The 19,420-nt window shown below is 44.5% G+C and overlaps 1 protein-coding gene and 1 long non-coding RNA gene across 7 annotated transcripts in view; one reads left to right on the forward strand and one right to left on the reverse strand.

The window, feature by feature from the left end:
* ELOVL5 (ELOVL fatty acid elongase 5) overlaps positions 1–13,716 on the reverse strand; it is a 39,477-nt gene extending 25,761 nt beyond the window's left edge. The window contains exon 1 of one of the 6 annotated variants that reach the window (XM_038132010.1): positions 13,646–13,716. The gene's annotated coding sequence lies outside the window, so the exon portion shown is untranslated. Of the gene's footprint in view, positions 1–5,060; positions 5,080–7,669; positions 7,832–12,431; positions 12,451–12,880; positions 13,013–13,645 lie in introns of those variants that run through there. The other 5 variants (XM_038132016.1, XM_038132015.1, XM_038132011.1 and 2 more) reach the window with 5 other exon arrangements.
* A 26-nt stretch (positions 13,717–13,742) lies between these two features.
* LOC119699040 lies at positions 13,743–18,370 on the forward strand. Its single transcript, XR_005256335.1, has 5 exons — positions 13,743–14,055; positions 14,321–14,497; positions 15,350–15,447; positions 16,360–16,504; positions 17,511–18,370. It is a non-coding gene; the product is annotated as an uncharacterized LOC119699040 (long non-coding RNA).
* Positions 18,371–19,420: the final 1,050 nt, after the last annotated feature.

Raw genomic sequence — 19,420 nt, forward strand, 5'->3', positions numbered from 1 at the left:
ACCACTTGTGTTTTGGAAACCAGATCACACTGAAAAAGCACACAAACAAGCCATCCTCAGGCAAGCTACAGTATGTTAAGTATTTATTCATGTACTTACTCTATTTCCAATGCTTGTGGGGTTGTACCTGGAGTGCTGTGGGAGAAATTCTCTGGAGAGCTCCAGCACACAAAATTACATGCACTGAATACACTGAAGCAGTTACATTCCTCAATACAAATTAATTTCTGTAGTTTTACCTACAATAAGAAAGGATGCATACTGGCACTATAAACGCACCCCACTTCTTTATACAGTCAGCCATGCTATGAGAAGTCAATCTTAAAACTCTTCTATGTTCTGGCTGTACACCTGTGAGACCCTGTGTGGCTGCAGCTGTACCAATACTTGGTGCCTTCATTTTAAGATGCTAAACATCATGCCAGATTGTACCATCATACATAAGTAAACAGAGTACTAACAGAGTACTCTGTACTAACAGAGGTCAGGCAAGTATGAACGACAGCTGGCTTTAAATAGAAGAAGGTACAAAAATATCCTCCTTTTCCCACCATTCTGAGAAGTAGAAGAAGAAAAAAAAAATTACTTTAGGTACAAAGTGTTATGCCATGGCATTGTACTGCTCAGGACAGAATCCTAACCATTATAAGCTCTGTTAAAACCCCTGCCTTCAAAACAACAACAACAAAAAAAAGAACCCAAACAAACAAACAAAAAAAAACCCCAACAACAACAACAAAAAAAAACCAAGGCTAATTATTTAGAAAATCAACTGCCTTTTAATACCTAACTGCCTTTCTAGAGGAAAAAGGTGCTAACACTATAGATAGCAAGTTTTTGACCTTGTTCCTGCCCAGGATGCAGAAGGAGTACTGAAAGTGAAGATGACATGTCCTGGCATACAGACAGAAAACAAAGAGACAGGAGATTTCTTACAGATGCATTTGTCAGATCATTCCCCCACACCTTTCCCTTCTGGTACAACACTTTGCACATCTGTAAATTGCTGTTGTTGCCAAAACCACGCAGCCAGCTGATGGCATTTCTGTTACAGAAGCTCAGGACTGCAAAGCCTGGTCAGTCCTGAGGAGCTGAACATCCTTGCCTGCACCAGACCCATGTCAAACCAACTACTGCTGAGAATTTTTGGGGTACCAAATCATTGCTGTAACACAGGCCCATAAAAGAGGACTGCCTCCTGGAGTAGTTAGAAAACAAAGCACTGGTACCTGCACATTTCCTTTGTTTGATTTTGGCAGCACTTTCTGAAATGTTACTTCATCAAAAGACCTGGATCCAGGAGGCAAGTACTGCAGTTTCTTATATTTTATTATTTGTTTTAAGGGTAGAAAGACCAGCCAACCAATTAAAAGGAAATTCTGTAATGGTACAGCTGTGTGTGATCTTATCACTTGCTCTTTCTATGAACTTTAAATAGACTACTGGAGGAAAAAAACTCCACATATCTGGCAACTTCCAAGCAAGCTCATAATATAAAGGCTTCAATTACTTGCAGAAGTCAGGCAGTGAATTCTAGGAAAACAGGTATCTTTCCTCCAAAGTTTAGCCACTCTTTTCTTTCAATAAGAGGTATCAAATTCTTGGTGCAGTGAGAACCCTGCTGCCATTAAAATCTGTTCCAAGGAAGAACACAGCTAAACTGAGCCCCCAGCTCCAGCACCAAGATGCAGAAGAATTTTGCTACATTTGCTTCCTACTTTCACAAGCGCTGGAACAACAGCAGGGTCAGCACTGTGACTTGATGTAATATATCTGCTTTAAATACAGGGACAAAGCAATATCCAGCCAAACAGCAGGCGACAGGCTTCCTTGCCAACCCTGCAGCTATCCCATTCTCTGCAGAGCAGCAGTCCCCTGGAAAAGGGGGCATCAGACATGCCTCCTCTGCCTCACAATGTGTGCAAAGCCTCTTAAACAACATCTTCAGCAACTTACTCTCCTAAAGATAAGCACCTCCATCCACCCACTTGTGATGCCAGCTCATGCCTATCAGCAGCCCTCAGGCTCAGAGTCACCACATCACCTGATCCTTGCTCTAGCTTCTCCATTCAGCCTGCTCCATCTATAACCATAACCACACAACCACCTATACCGCCATACCCAGGGCACAGGCAGTAACAAGGAACAGACAAGAACCGATTTGACACAGCTGCAAGGCTGCTTTCATCCTTCCCTACTCTCCACCATGCTTTGGTGGAAGGAACCTGGAAAAACTGAGGTAGCCCCAAGGAAACCAACCAAGCAAGAAGATCAGCTTTCAGCTGGGTCCATCCCACTGCTGATTTACTGCAGGAGAAGCAGCAGCACGACGCAGACATGTGGATGACAAACAGGTCTTACATGGCTGAAGATGAGCAAAGCCATCACACCACACCCAGCAAGGAACCACAGCAAAAAGAAAGGCAAATGAAACAGATAGACAATGGAAGATGTAGAATGTCTAATGCAGAACTCTAAAATGCTATTAAGAGGAGGCCAAAATAAAATGCATTGCACAATCAACATTTTACATACAAGAATGCTTCTAGTGAAAAGCACAAAATTTGCAGAAAAAAGAAAGCACGAAGTAACAAAAGGTCATACAGGATATGTCAGGCAGAGCTAGCTTAGAAGATTTCCTAATTATAATTGTAGTAGCATGAACTGACAGATTATTGCACTGTAAAAAGCAAACAACAACAAAAACCCCAACCTTCATATGTTCAAACTATGAAAGAGACGGATTTTAGGATGTGTTAGCCTGTTTCTGCCTTGAAAACTGCAGGACTAAGGATGGTCTCAAGGCAGGTTAGGTAGGGGAAGGGGGAAAAGGTAACCATCAAACACATGACGTACCAACAAAATATTTCTTTCAAGAAAAGGCAACTTGAATGTTTTATTCAATCTAAATACAGAGTATTCCAACAAAAATGGTGCTAATGAAAATAAATACACAGAAAAAGATGGAAATAATAAGCTAAGCAGACAGTGAATATGACCAAAACCTCTTGCTACACCCTGGCCTGAGGGGCTTGAGGACAGAGGGGAAGAATCTCTTTTATTTCTCAGCTTTATATGTTATACCGTAAGAAACATGTTATGCTGTAAGAAACAACAAACAACAACCTTACTAGTGATTTGAGATGTATCTTGAACACAGTAACCCAAGACTAAATTTCAGTGGGAAGTTTGACTTTCTGATAATACCAAGTATTTTTCACTTGATGCCCAAAGCTTATTATTAAATTTTTTAGATGACAAAAACACATTGCTGTGCAATTTGTGATTTACACATAGGAAACAATGCTGACTGAAGCAAAGTGAAAACCTAACTTACAGTGTATAAGTGCTCATGTTCTGCCAGGAGTGAAAGGACAGAATCAAGTAGTGTTTCATCAGCAACACTTGTAAAACAACTCTTTAAACTCTGGGCAAAAGATGTGCTTTTCAGCCTCTATATTAAGACTCTGCACATTAATTATAAAAATGTCAACATATTAGAAGTTGCTCAGCAAGTAAGCCCTGAGTACATTCTGAGTACTATTCTGAGTGCACCTATTTCATACGTGTTTTGTACAGACTGTGTAGGATACAGAATAATGCTTCAGGCAATTAAATTGCTTACTCACGTCAGCAGCTCTCTCAAAGTCTTCCCCTCTGGAATCTCACCAAGACAATATCTTTATTTTTACTGTATGCCAAAGGCAAAACATGTTTTTGTGCAAAAACCTCTTTCATTAAGCAATTTTTCAAGTATCAAAACACCATTCCTATAGTTGCAGGTTATTTTTCCACAATGTTTTTATCTCTGTGTAATACAAGCCCTTCACACATATGTGTCACCTCTAAACCAAACAGCAGCGAAAGGACCCTTCAATAAACAGACCTGTTATTCTCGACCAGGGAGTCAAATGTTCAAGCTCATATCCCCACACTGGAACTGGTATGTAATGGAGGAATAAGGGTAGGGGAAAAAACAAAAATTAAAAACTACCAAAAAACCTTTGTTAATATTCTACTCTCATGTTAATGACTCATGTTAGGTGGGAATTTGGTAAGAATCTTAGAAGAGCAATGATGCTGTAAAGTGAGGATGTGCCAGAACCACCAATGGCTGATCAGAGCTTTTTCAGCGGTTCAGTGCAAAACCCAGCCCTGCTCCTCCATTCTGCAAAACAACCTTTCAGGGTGCTGGGTGAGTTAGAGTTTAAAAAGCAAAGGCTGAAAAATAGATACAGACAGACATACACAAGTGCGAAAAGGTGCAGCAACAACAAATTAAGTAAGGAGAGGGGTGGAAAACCACATCACTTCTCTGATAGGCTTCCTCACACGTGCAGTTGGCCACTTAGTCACTACAGGTTCAAAGATGGTCATCTCCTTCCAAGGCCATGCATCTCTGCTTTGAGGGCAACACAACACTAAAGGATGTAAATAAAACACTCCAAGAGGATTGTTTTTCATACACTGTAAAGTGAAGTTAAAATCTGGCAACATTACTGTGTTCTGACAGAGAAACATCTCTGTTTCTCATCCTTCAGGATGCAAAACTGTACTTTAACAGCTGCACTGTGCTATATGCAGCCGATACCTGAGCTGATGCATCGTTTGAGCCTGACGTGTTTTGTGAAACCCAGAAGCATTCATCTGCAAAACTGGAAATTCATCATAGTTCTGCAATTGTTCAACTAGAGTTTAGATTTGAGTCTCTGATCTAAACAAGTCCAGCACTGAATTTAGAAAGTATGAGCCAATTAAGACAGAATTTAAAAAAAAGAGAAGCATTTCAAAACAACATTAGCAGCCCCTTCCTGCACCATAATGCAACCACTTAGCAATGGTGATAGAGCAAGAAATCAATACAAAGAAGTACCAAAGGATATTATTTTTATTCTGCAAGGCATGACCAGACTTGCAGCCTGCTTTTGTGTGCTTCAAAGGGAGATGATGAGAGTTTTGAAAGGGCTAAAAAAAGAATAAACAAGCCTCTAGAAAAAATTACCTGGGAACCTAATGAAGCCTGCAAAACCAGAGGACAGAATGTCATGGTTTGACCCTACCTGGTAAATAACACCCCACAGCTGCTTGCTCACCCCTCAGCAGACCTGATGGAATAGGGGAGAAAATCAGAAAAAGATAAAGCCTGTGTGTTAAGAACAGTTTAATAAATGAACTAAAATTAACAATTACAGTAACAACAACAATAATAATAATAATGAAAAAGGAGATCAAGAGAGAGAAGGAGGAATAAAACCCAAGAAAGACAAGTGATGCACATTACAGCTGCTCGCTACTCATTGACCGATGTCCAGACCATCCCTGAACAGCAATTGGAGCCTCCAGCCAACTCCCCTCAGTTTACACAGTGACTATGACATCCTGCAGTATGGAATATCCCTTTGGCCAGTTGGGTCAGCTGTCCCCATTGTGCTTCCTCCCAGGTTCTTATGCACCTGCTCACTGGCAGAGCATGGAACACTGAAAAGTCCTTGATTTAGAGCACACTCTGCTCAGCAACAATTGAAACATCACTGTGTCATCAACATTATTCTCATACTAAACCCAAAACACAGCACTGTACCAGCTACTAAGAAGAAAATTATTCCAGATGAAACTAGGACACAGAGCTCTTACTATTTAAACTCACATGACAAGAGGTCTGACACCGTCAACTCTAAAAATGACTTATAGCCATGCACAATTTTTACCTATAAGAAAGTAGAAGCAGCAGCAACAATTCATGCATTAGCAGGGCAATGATCCACACTGAAACACAGTGGCCTTTCTGTGATTACCTTGATTACTATTAATCCTTTTTAACTGAACAAACAAATGCAGTACTCCTTACTGACTTGCTCAGTGCTAACTCTCTCAATCTCTGTGTAAGGATTTGCCACCCTATATTGCTGGTGTTCCCTCGTACTTGTGTCCTCCTCTAGTCCTTACACTGTGTTTTAAGCTCTTGCAGATGAGAGCCCAGCCCATGGCTGAGTCTAGTGGCTGAGGCCTGGCAAACTCACTCACCGTCCTACAGCCAGAGCAAACAAGCAGCTGCAGATGCAACCATGGTCTAAGCTGTGCCTTCTGGGTGGCAAACAAGTCAGAATTCAAAAAAATATGAAAAAATGTGCTCAAATCTTTTGAAAGAGGCTTTTCTGCTTAGGCATGTTGCAGACCTAGAGAAAAAATCCGTAACTAACAAGGCCTACTGGACTGGCAGCTTACTTTCTGTCACTATATCATATATGTTGATAAAAAAAGAACATTCTGCACCATGCTGTACAAACACAGGTATTTTCCCTATTAATGAGGCTTTATGCATGCACAAAGTCATGCTTACAAGATTAATGCAAACCTTAACAACATGTCAAAATGCCACGGTACACCAAGTGAATCAAGGGATAAAGATAAGATGCAAGGGATAAATGCATGACCCTAATTTAGGACAACCAGGTGAGTTTGCACCAGTTCACAGGGTCTGTGATCAGCTAAGAGCAAACTCTGCACATCAGGACATCAAAACAAAAATGAACCACCAAACCACAATCAGACATTCACCATAAGCATCTGCTGCCCTGAAGCACGTCCATAATCCACAGAAGCACATACATAAAATGCAAGCACAACTTTCACTGTGTCCTTCAAAGCCAAATCCAGATTTGTGTGCCTTTCCCAACAGCAGCACTTCCTCACAGTGGCCCTTCCTCACGAGCATGCGAGCTGCCCTGTGGATGAACTGACCCCACAGATGGTTTCCACCAAGCACACAGGCCGTGCCTCCAAAGTAACATGACATTTGAACTTCAACATGCAAAAAGGTTTCTCAAGTTTCTTTTTCTAAAGGGCAGGACGATGTTAAACATTGAAGAATGTCATCCTCCTAACTGGTTAAAGGTTTAATTATTGTTATTTAAGTCAAAAGTTCTCCCTACTGTTTGGCAAGGAGATGATTCTCAAAATAATGATTCAAAACATGAGTATTTTTAAAAGTAACTCAAGAGCAAGAAATATTCCTTCAGGAAAAGGTTAACTGAAGGTTTCTAATTCAATTATGTGCATAGAAATAGCATATCAAAAGGGAAGCCTACATAGATTAAGGTATAAAGGCTTATAGTTTCCCAAATCTTCATTGTCTTAAGTGAACCCAAACCCGAGGACACAGAATCAGCTCAAGGACTAGACCTCTACTTCCAGACCACTATGGTGACAATGACACAGTAGTGGCAAATATAAATTTCTTTTATTCATTTCTAAGAGCTGGTTTTAACTCAGCAGAGGAGCTGCTCCTCCACAAAGTTGTGGTCTGCTCCAAACCTTAACAGTATGGAGTCTAAGGGAAGAAGGCATTTTTCCGCAATTAGCACTTGCTAAGGGCTCTTTAGTCAACATGGGCACAGCAAAAATACTGCTTTAACCCAAAATGCTTCCCAGCAAACTTTTAACAGCAAAAAGTGAGAGAGAAAAAAAAAAAAAGAATTGCAAACTTGCCTCCTCATGAATTAACTAGCTAAACATATGAGATATATGTGTATTGGTGTATTTGGTTTAATAAACTAAACTACATTATTCTGCAAAATAATACTTGTTAGTTATTGTCTAACCCTGATAACATCCTTAAGATGACACCAACAAAAACTCCCATTGGCATACAGAAAAGCTGGAGCCTTACCTGAAATCAAGAGTACCTCCTTTTTTAAATCAAGTGTTTTAAAGCAGAGAGCCTGAACATGCGCATAGAAAGAAAGCAACTACCCTCCAATCACTGCAAAGACAGCTGGCAAGAAGAGAAACAGTTTTCTCAAGGTCAAAAGGGAGAGGAGCTCTTCCAAGTGATAACAGAAGAACAGTCACTTTGCTCAAATCACTGACCAGAGTCTCAAAGAGGAGGGTTATGTAGGGACCAAAGTGCAGGGCACAATTTGAAAATGCACGAAGAAAGGTTTATTCCACATTTGCTGTATTGCACAAGCAAATGTTATCTCCTGCAAATTCTAGGGCAACTCAGCATATTTAGTCACTGCCCAAAGCATATCAGTTGGCAGGCATACGTTTGATACAAGGTTTTGACACAGAGGTCAATTAAACACAGACAACTTTAGCTTAAATACAAGTTCATTACATGTCTGTATATTTCTACCTGCCCAATATGCCATTGGTCATTAACAAAACTATCATTAATGAAGCACAAACTCTACAATTAAAAAAGTTTTAATAAGGACATGAAAAATACTCAGTTGCAATGGGATGGCAAGGCCAGCTCAACTCACAGCACTGAGCTCAGCATAAGTAGGATGATTCATTTCTTCATGGAGAAGTGACAATTGCACTTAGCAGCACGCATTTTTTGTAAAATCTCTACACCTGGTAAGGAGGTTTACTCCTGTTTCACGCAAGTCAACTATTTCACCAAGAAAATGAAATAATTCTCCAATGCATCCAATATAGCAGGAAAGCATTTACCAGCCACATACTTCAGACAAGTTTGCTCTTGCGCTCTTATTTGCCCTGTAAGATAATATGTTCTAAATGCCAAAACACAAACAGAGAAACCAAGGCAATAAATTTCAGGAGATTAATTTTATTAAATAGATAAAAGGACACCCAATGCATACACAGTCAACAGCAACTCTACAAGTTATTTCCATAATAATACTGAAGGCAGCATTTATTTGATTTGTCAATCAAAAAATCAATTCATGTCACTGTTTGCATTACCCTCATCAAACAAAGATCTAACTGCTGTTCTGTTGGATGATGGGGATAGGTTTCGGTGCCCTCAGAAACCCAGCTAGAAATCAGTTTTACCAATCAGCATTCAGGAACTGCAGGGATGTCAGCCTAAGCAATGCTCTCTTAACCATATTGCTGCAATACCGAATTTAAACAGCCTTAGGAAAGGTTGTAGCAAAGCAACCTGACCTGGAAAAAAGTTTTTAAACAGACCAACTTCTATGTAATTAATTGATTATCCTTTTCATTTGTCCTTGTGTGTTCTTCCATTTAAGGGAAAAAGCATTTTCATGCTAGTGTGCATTCCTGCACTGCAGGAATCTCTGCATTTTAACACATTTAATAATCACAGAACAAATTAGCAACTACATTACAAAGATTATTGTCAGCTTTTTGAAGTCATGTCATCATGTCTGGATGCACAGGGAGAAGTGTACTCTGACTATCATGCAGAAAGCATTAATTTCTTCAACCTATTATATAGCAAAACAGCTTTGAAAAGCTTATGCTGCAGCCTGGAAGAATGTAATTTTGTACACTGTAAAAACAGAAAAACAAAAACTGCAAGAGCTGAGGCCAACAGCCCTCCTGGTATTCCTGTGTCTAAACAGTTTTATAGATCTCACCCCCACACAACCAATTCAGGACATGGTAATGACAGAAGGTAACAAAAGAGGATGGACATTAAGAAGACAAAATGAATAAGCTGTTATGCAGGGGAGGTTACAGTAAATAGCATAATTACCTATACATGCCTTCTCGCCCTAAAGGAAGAGCTGCCAAATCTAAGTGGAGCTTTAGAAGAGCCAACATTTTGCTAGTGACCACTTTAAGACAGCAGGAGTAAAACAACATGCCAAGAAGAATAAGTAGAGGTATTGGTGGCTCTTCTCTTCAGCAATGAAAGAGCACCCCTGCCTCTCCTAGTTCAAAGTCAGAGAACAAAACCTCCGTGTCCTAAAAAAAAAAAAAAACCAAAAAAAACCAAAACAAACCCAAAAAACCAAAACCACACCACCAAGAGCCCATTCACTCCAAAGGACTTCCTCAGTCCTGAAGAGCCTTCCTGGCATGAGCTGTCACAGGGAAAAACTATGCACAGCACAGGCACTCTGGCTTCCTGCCCTTGCGGTGGGAACCCAGACCCAGAGAGCTAAGCCCCCTACCATGTGGGTAGCAGGGTGACACCTGTCGTGGCACTGAGCCCACCCTCCCATCCAGCCACTGCTCCACACCACCCACACTGCTCCTGCCCTGCCTACGGGGCAGGCGGCAGCAAGAATGAATGAATGCACACTGATGACATCCTTTCAGCACTAGGTCCAAGAGGGTCAGAGGGGACAACAGTACGCAGAGGCATGACACTCTTTTAACAGGGCACTGTAGGCAACTGCTGTTTCTCTCCCAAAATTTTTTCTCAGGTGGGATGCAGACAGCATTAACTGGGAGATTTGCTTTGTCTGCCACCGAGTGAGGGTTGCTGAGACCACCAGAAGAAGGCAGAAGACAAGTATTTTAACCTTGTGCTTTGTCTGGGTGTCTTTTTTTTCCACCGAGCTCAGCAGAAACAGAAGCTTTTGATGTTGCAATGTTTACTGCCCCAAAAACGAGGAAGGTAAAGGAATGAGGTCAGCTCAGTACTTGAGAGCATTTAACCAATTAGCAACTGAATGTCCCTTACAAGGAACACACTTGCACAGGGGCAGCTCTAGATCACTTAGCGCTGGGCTCACCATCTGTGGCTGCTGGACTTGTGCACCAGATCAGGTTGAAATCCTAAAACATTGTCAATTCCACCATCACTCCCAAAAATCGGAATCTTCAAACATATTTTCAAAAATCTGCTCCTAGCAAGTTGCAAAAAGAAAGTGCAAATAAAGGAACTGTCCAGAGGCCTGATGGATCTACAGTACTATTTCAAATTTACTTTTTTTTTTGTTCTGTTAACTTATCTTCTCCCAGTTAATTCCTCTTATAAACAACATAAAATGAAAGTCAGCAGGGAAAGAAGAGATTAGACTAGAGAATTCAAAATATTTTATTTCAATTCTGGCTGTACTAAAGATAAAGAATGTAACAAGAAGAATTCATGCTGAGAAATTTAAGAACAACATCAACTTACTAAAAATACTGCAATAAGTAAACCCAGAGACTGGTCAGACAGCACATAAACTAAGTATTATTAATGATACTATATTTAAGTACCAAATATGCATGAGTTTTAATCAAAGACAGTCCATCTGATCAGCTGCTGCTAGGTAAAAGGCACTAACTCACAAAGTGCATCTGTCTTTTAAAAACCAGCATGAGGCACAGAGACCATCAGGCAGACCTTTGCCAGCTTGCAAGACAAAGCCACATTGCATATTCATTTCACTGCTGCTCTCCCTGGTTGCATTTGAATGCTAAAATACAGGAGACTTAAGTCAGAACACATGACAAATTCATTTAGCTACTTATGAATAAAAACCACAAAAAGCTTCCAGCATGCATTACATATGTAATGTGTGCTTTGTACGAAATTCAGTAAAGTCAAGCAAAATTCTGGCATCTCTTCCAGTGCTCTTGACCTGGCAACAGCATCACTGAGGGCAAACGCAAGCTTAATTTCAGCAAACTCAGCACAGTGGTCCTTTTCATTTGCTCCTAAGTTCACATAAAGTTGGGAAGGGATCTCCACCCAGGTGATCCCAGCTATCTCCAGGTACCACAAGTTTCAGGTAAACTCCTCTCTCTGTGTGCAAGAACAGCTACCTGCAGCCAGAGTACACGCGCTGGCTACTTGCTGCTCGGGAAGCAGACTATGTCTAGAGCACCACAAATACATGAATACTTATATTAAAAACTCCAGCTTTTATTGCTAAACAGCATCAGACGATCACGTGTGCCACAGGCTGACTCTCCCTGACACAGCTTCAGCTGCTGTTAGCAGCGGTGAGCCTGCACCAGGACTTATCTCTAGCTATGGAGTATTTCAACAGCAGAGGAAGATCTCGGGCTGTGACTGCACCAAAGGAGCAAGAAGGGCTTAGAGTAGGATACATCGCAAAACTCTTTAGCGTTATTCACAAGCTCTTATTTAAACCAAATAAATCCCCTCCCTCTACGCTAGCAGCTTAAAACTGATGCAGCAGCACCATTCGCCGGCATCTACAAAACCTCGGCAGCCGCCAGCCCTCCCTCCGCCCAGCCGCGGCCCGCGGCGATAACTTCAGCCGGTTAACTTCCCGGCAGGGAGCTGCTCTGGCAGAGATAACCTCACCCTGGAAGCAACCTGGCCCAAAACTCCGGCGAAAGGAGACGCCTGCACGCTCATCATCCTCTAGTTTCCCCTGCAGGGCGTGTTTCCATGTGCACAGGGCGGTTTTAGAGACTTCCTGATGGGAAGCATCCCAACTGCAGCCATGCCCCTGCCTTGTTTTCCCTCGCCATCGCTAGGAGCCGGCGGAGCTCTTGGCTGGAGTTTTCTGTCACAGCCACCAGAACTCGGCCATGGCACTGAATCCCACAGCATGAGAGAGCACCCGAAGCACTGAGAATACAAATGAGCCGTACGGGGCACCGCCGCTCAGCCGCGGCTGGGGCACGCGGCGGGCAGTGCACCCAGCTGCCGGAGGGAGAGACGCCTCTTGTCTGCCAGGAGCCCTCCGTGCTGAGCAAGCCAAGGTGCTACTGCTCCTGCCCAGGTCTGCAAAACTGACCTCTTGTCTGCAGACTCACAGCACAGATCGATACTGGAAAGCTCTCTGGAGAGGGATCCTCAGATGCTGCATCCCTGGGGATCAGGGGAAAGGAATGAGGGCAGAAAAGCAAAAAAGCGCATGCAGAGAAGGAGAAAACACACTGCCCAAGCCAACACCTCACATAACCCCAGGCACTGCTCCTAACGCTGCTGGTGCCCGAGGGCTTCCAGGAGACGAAGAGATAAAAGCAAAGTCATAAAGTTTTTAAGAAAGTCCCTGCACAGGCATCTGACACACTGACACATTTCTGTCGTCTGCCCTTCCTTTTCTGCCCATTTCCTAAGGCATGTACGCTTTAAGCACCTAGGTTTTAGAACGAGCGGGCCCCTTTCAGCAGCACTGCACATCTCCAGGGCTCTGGTTTAACGCGGCGTCTGCCCTGTCCCACACTCACACCCGCGAACTACCGTGCCAGCGGCTCCAGTTCTAAACCAGTAAGGCGGTCAGGGGCGCTGGGCAAGAGCTCCGGGAAGAAGGAGAAGTAACAGCCTTCCCTTCCGAGGCCGACGAGCCCTTCCGCTGACACCCTGCCTCTCCGCCGGGCTGCTCCCCCGGCCGGCAGCAGCCGCCTCGGCGGGGCCGGGCAGGCGGGACGCACACCCCACACACCCGCCACGGCGGAAAAAGCCGGATCAGGATTTCTGTCCGGCAGCGCTCAGCCCTCCGCGAGCGCCCCGGGAAGGCAGCTACGGCCGAGGACGGGGGCTGAGGTGCGGGATCTCCTCCCTTCCTGCCCCTGTTATTTCACCCCACCCCGTGCCCCGCACGGCGGAAAGCGCTGCCGCCGCCGCCCGGGATGCAGTATCCATGGCAATGCGGGATTGCATCATGCTCTTGACTAAACTGCACCGGAGAAAAGACGCTCCCGGCGAGAGCCCCGTCCCTTCCGCCGCCCCGTCCCCTCCCTTCGCCGGCCGGCCTGCCCGCCACTGCCGGCCCCGTCCCCGGCCGCGGCCCCGTCGGGCACCAAGCCCCCCCCCTCCGCTCCGCGCACGACCAGCGCTGCCGCCGCACTTGTTGCGCGCCCCGCGGAGCGGCGCCCCCCGCCCGCCGTGCCCCCCGCCCCCCTCGTCCTCGCATCCCCCTCCGGGCCCGGGAGGCCGCGCCGCATCCCGTCTCCGGGCGGGGATCTCCGGCGCTGCGCTCCCTCCCGGCCGGGGTCGCGGCCCTACCTGGCGGCGGCGGCGGCGGCGGCGCGGGGGGCGGCGGGCGGCACCGGCCGGTCTGTCCCGCTGCGAGCCGCGGGGGCGGGGCCGAGGGGCGGGCGCGGGGCGGCGGGCCCCGCCCCCCCGCCGGCCGTGGGCTGACTGTGACGTCAGAGTGGTGCGGGGGGCTCACGGGCGGCGGCGGAGGGGCGCTATGACGTCACGGCGGCAGAGAGCCAATCGGGCGGCGGGGGCGGCTCGGGAGCGGCTCGTGCCGCCCGGGGCCCGGGGCCGGCGCGTCCAACAGGTCCCGGCGGGAAGGGCAGCGGGGAGCGGGGAGCGCCCTCGGGCCCTGAGGGCTCTCCGCCCGGCCATGGCAGCGGGGGGCCCTGTGAAAAACAATATGGGACCGTGTAATTAAAGACTCTCATAAGGAGGTGAGCCGCGCGCCTGCATTAAAGGTCCCGGGAAGATGCGGTTGGTGTTTCCTGTGTTTTGAAGTAACGGGCTTTGCAACGTGACAGCATTTTTGAGTGTAAGCTCTGGCTGCAATTAAGTAGATGGTATTTTTAACTCAATCATATCATAAAACTGCTGGTTTTGCTCTGTAGTTTGCATGCATATGCTGAGCTGGTCCCCACAGTGTCAGATGTCTGAGGAAGGAATCTCAAAGCACCCTCTTTGGCTCCTTTCCAATGGCAGGGATGCTCAGCAGAGGAAGAAAAGTTCTGTCCATGCTCTCCAGACACTTCTTTACCTTCCCGAGGTCCTGACGGGGCAGATGTTCGTATGGCCAACGGGAAGAAACCAGTTTGTTTCTTTCCCTCTCTCACGTATTCCCTCGTGATGGAAGATGACCTTTTAATTTTTTCCCCCTTGGTAAGAGTTTGTTCTGTCTCTTTGTTAATTAAATGAAAATGCTACATGAATAAAGAGCAGCTTTGCTTTGCAAAGGAGAGGAGTCAAGCAGCAATTTGCATGGGGTTTATTCAGGATCAACTATCTCCACTCTATGGGAAGCAGTCAGCAATTACCACATTTGGTCACCACGATATAAAAAGGACATTAAGCTATTTGAGAGCGTTAAAAGGAGAGCCACAAGGATGTGAAGGGCCTTGAGGGGAAGCCACATGAGGAGTGGCTGAGGGCACTCGCTCTGTTCAGCCTGGAGGAGACCGAGGGGAGACCTCACTGTGCTGCTTTTCAACATCGGCATGAGGGATAAGGGAGGAGCAGGCACTCAGCTCTTCACTCTTGTGACCAGAGGCAGGACTTGAGGAAATGTCATGGAGCTGAGTCAGGGGAGGTGTAGGTTGGGTATTAGAAAAAGGTTCTTCACCCAGAGAGTGGCTGGGCACTGGAACAGCTGCCCAGGGCAGTGGTCACAGCACCAGCCTGACAGAGTTCAAGAAGCATTTGGACAATGCTCTCAGGCACATGGTGTGACTCTTGGGGTTCCCTATGCAGGGTCGGGAGTTGGACTTGATGATCCTGGGGAGTCCCTCTGACCCAGGATATACTTTCATTCTATGAGTACAATAATGCAGAGTGTTTCCCAGTGAGATCAGAAATTATGTTCCTTAAGCTCTTTCTGGGATAAGACAACATCTCTCACTAAAGTAAGTATTGAGGCTATGCCACTGTTCTTTAATCTTATTTCTTTTATTAGAGTAAGATGTTAGGAATATTTGGTTGATGTTGCAGGGTTTTTTTCCTCTTTTTGTTTTAAAGCTCAAATCTTTACTTCTCTGAAGGACCAAACCCTTGCCTATGTGTTTTAACACTTTGGAAAAAAACCCAAACCCTATGAAAACCAGCACAACTGTCAGGTGAGTGTGCCTTTCTGAAGGCCCTTCGCACAAGTTTGTATTTCGGATGTTTCTGAGGCATCCCTTCCTATTTGTGAGAAGTCAAGCCATCTTAATTGTATAAGGCACAAGTCCCATTTTTTCCTCACTGGAGCCAAAATGTGCTGAGCTTACTGAAACATGACCAGCATTAGGTCTTTTCACATCTTTCACACTTTATTTAAAGCCCTTTTCAGTGTGCTTTAAATAAAATTCCTTCCCAACAGGCATACACATTTGTTTCCATGATTTATTGATGAGAGATGATTGCACTGAGTGTTACTTTCACAGCCAAAACAGCTTTCTAAATCTGGAAGGTGCTTAAATAATTAAGACTCAATCTGGCTGTTTAAAAATAAAAAATAAGAACTTGAGATGCAGAAAGAGATGGAGCAGGGCATAGAGAGTGTAGCTGAGCAGTGAGCAGCGAGCAGCAGCCTGTGCAGGAAGGGGATGTGCTGCTTCCTGGTCCCCATGCTGCATCCCACAGGCAGGGAAGCGTGCCCCAGGCCCACCAGAGGCTGGCACGTACCTGCTGTGCCTCCCTTTGCTGTGGAGCTTGCCTTTCTTGTTTGGTGTGGGGTTTTAATGAGACTCTGTATGCCCAGGGTGCCAAGTAAGTGGCACTGGAGAGGGATGACACAACAGCTGATGGAGGAAACAATGAAGCTGGGGGGTGAGATTTTGGTTTTGCCAGGCCGGCTCCAGTGTGAGACTCCCAGACTGCCAGCTGGTCTGCTGGTTCATCCCTCTCCAGGTCTCTCCAAAGTGCTCATGCTGTCAGAGAACAAGAGCAATGTTCAAGCATGGGAAATGTCATTTCCGAATTACCCATTTGGGAGAACTAAGCAAACAATGCCAAATGTTTTGGGACTAATGTTTGGCATTTAATAGGGGTAGGAGCTGGCCAGTATCATTCTGGGCTGCAGATGTACTGAGTCCCAGCATCATCCTCATCCTCCTGGAGCATCTGCGGGTTTGTCAGGAGTGAAGACATTACCATTGACCTTACCACTGAGCACTGATGAAATTGCTGCTGGTATGTTTGCTCAGGAAGGGCTTCAGAGTTTAAAGAAGGGCAAATGAAACACTATTCAGGATTTAGACAGAAGGATTGCTAGGGCTTACGTAAAATAAGTCACACCTTGCATATAATTTTAACCTGTATCTCATTGTATTGCACTCCTGCCTTTTGAGAGAGAAGAGGCAAAATCTGGGCACTGTGGAAAGCCAAGTCCTAGGTGAGCCAGCCTAGGCAGCAGCAGCAGAGGTGACAAAGAGGCCTCAGCAGATAGGGCTATCCTCACTGAATCAATGGTACACAAAGAGAAGAGGTTAAATAGATACTACTGTTTGAGAGTATGGGTAGGAAGAGAACAGCTGGAACATTTGGAAGTAGAGTGAAAAGTCAGTGAGAGCTGCAGCACTGAGAGGACAAAAGAGCTTGGAATGGAAGGCCCACAAGCATGGTGTTTGAAATTAGCCTGGATAAAAGGTTGGAAGTATTAGTTCCAGGGAAACAAGCCCAAATGGCCTTCTTCTGGGGGGTGAGTTACCAAATCTGTCTTCTTGTTTTAAAAAAAGATTGTTAGAAATCCTTGCTATGCCTACGAAGTAGTGGTTCATCATACACACTGTAATGAATAGGTTCTTGTTTTGATTAGAAACAAATTAATCCAGATTTTCCAGAAGTAAATGAACAAATTGATTGGAATAAATAACCATCATTTGCCACTCAGTCATCTTAACGGGATTTTTCAGTTCTGCCTGAGTTTGCCTTGGCATCCATCCAAACTGACTGTGGCAGCTCCGTGCTCTTTATCAGCACAGCAAATGGGATGTGATTACTGTTCCTAGATCAAACACTGGACTAAAGGATCAGGCTTGAAACTGCAGCATCTATTTCTTCTGAACGTGTTTTTTTCTTCTGTTGTGCAGATGACAAATGCCTCATGCTGTATGTACAGCTTTGTCTAACTTTTAAGTACTTGACTGTTGCAGAAAAGCTTCCAAGGAAGTCTTTCTTCACAATTTTGCATTTTTAGGACACATAAGCAAGTGACTGGATGAAGCTGCTGCTCTGAGATTCCAACACAGAACTGGTGTGAACACACTCACTTTCTGTTCTGAGGCATGATCACGTTACAAACTGGTGTTAGCTTTTGAGGGTGCTTTTGGCAAAATTCTTATAGGCTAGAGTGGAAAAAAATTCTTGGTCCTATATGCTATATATTATTATGCCCTATATTGGGCATAATAATATATAGCAAGCAGCTTCTGCTGGAGGACAGTGATTTTATATGAGCTAATGCTAATCACAGTAGGGTGAACAAAGTATAAACTGCATTATTTTGCATTAGTAACTGGATGCCTTGCTCCTTGTCTGTTCCTACTATGGTGTGTTTTTGTTGACTTGCTGTACAGATCACAACATCTAATCCTTCAAAACAATGTGTGGTTTTCCAAAGAATCATAAATCCATCCTTGTCAATTGCAGTCTGACAACAATTTTATTCTTAATCTCAGAGCTAGTGGGACTGGGATTTGGACCTGTCATATTACTCAGTATAAGGGAGCTGGTAGGAGTACAACATTCTAATTCCATGAAGAGTATTAGGTGTTTTGATTTAGAGAATCAGTTAAGGGCAGCAGTTGCAATCCCTCTTCAGGCTCCATGCTGCCTATGCCATTCTCTTCAATCACAACCAGTGTAAACTGTTTGAGATAATCCTGTTGTTGAGAAAAAACACTGTCTTACTGCTTAGAGCAAACAGTGAATCATGTTTTAAAAAAAGAGATGAGGGAAAGTATTTTTGTAAATGCTCTGGTTTGTCTGAAAACATGTAATGAATCTGAATGGTTGTCATTACGTGTTGGAATTTTTTAAGTATTAAATCTATTCAAACTGCTTTGTTGGTGGACCTCATGGTGCCAACTCCTGATAGTCAGGATAGTTATTAAGTGATCACTGTCGTCATGTTTTTGAGGAGACTGTTTCCCCACAGAACACTCTGATCCTAATATAAATCCTTTCCTCTTTCAGCTTTAAGTATGCATAAAAAATCTATTGTGCATTTTGAGAAAACCATTATACCTGGACATTTGTCTTGAGTTAAAACTATTGTATAGTGTTTCAATAGTCTGTTTTATTGAATTACCAGTATCTGTGCAGACCAGCCTGCAACCTGCCTTCCTGGCTGCAGGATACTAAAGCCTCAGTGCACAGCACTGAGCCCTCCCCTGCCCATCTTCCCAGCAGAACCTGCAAATCCAATGTGCTGTCTCTGCTGTTCGCTCAGCTAAAGTGTTCAGATATCCTTTCCCACTTTTAAGGATTATTCCAGCTCTCACCTGGGAAGGCAGAACCTGCCTTTGCCCTGTGGTCTTTGCAGCCTTCTTAGGACCTCCACTCACGCTGCCTGGGAAAAAGGAAGGTTGAGAATGTATTTTATGGGCAGTTGGAAAAAAAAAAAAAAACAAAAAAAAAAAACAAGATAAAAATTAAACATATAAAATAACTGGTGTTTGGGAGTTTTTCCCATTCTCACTGACCATCTTCAGAGAGCTCTCTGGAGATGTGCAGCTGAAGAGTGAGCCACTCAAAGCAGTGGCTGCTGTTGATGTTTCTAGCCCTGCTGCTGACCTAGGAGGACTGTGATGGGGCCCTGGGGGGCTCCTCAGCTGTAAGCCATCAGCAGCAACCTGCCAGCTATTGGGAGTAATCTTTGGTGAATGATACAGCAACCAATCCTGGTCAGGTTTTGTGTGGGAGGTATTTTACTTCTTGTCAGATGAAAAGTATTTTGGCTTTCCCTGGGAAGGATGGGTGGTTTGGTTTTTATTCTCCTAGGAATGCAGTTTTTTCCCAGCTGTGAACAATACAAGATATGGGTAGATAATGAGATAAAAAATAGTGAATATTCCTCTCTTCCTCCCTCACTTTTATCTTGTTTTG

The sequence above is a fragment of the Motacilla alba genome, chromosome 3, assembly GCF_015832195.1.
Source record: "Motacilla alba alba isolate MOTALB_02 chromosome 3, Motacilla_alba_V1.0_pri, whole genome shotgun sequence".
NCBI lineage: Eukaryota > Metazoa > Chordata > Aves > Passeriformes > Motacillidae > Motacilla > Motacilla alba.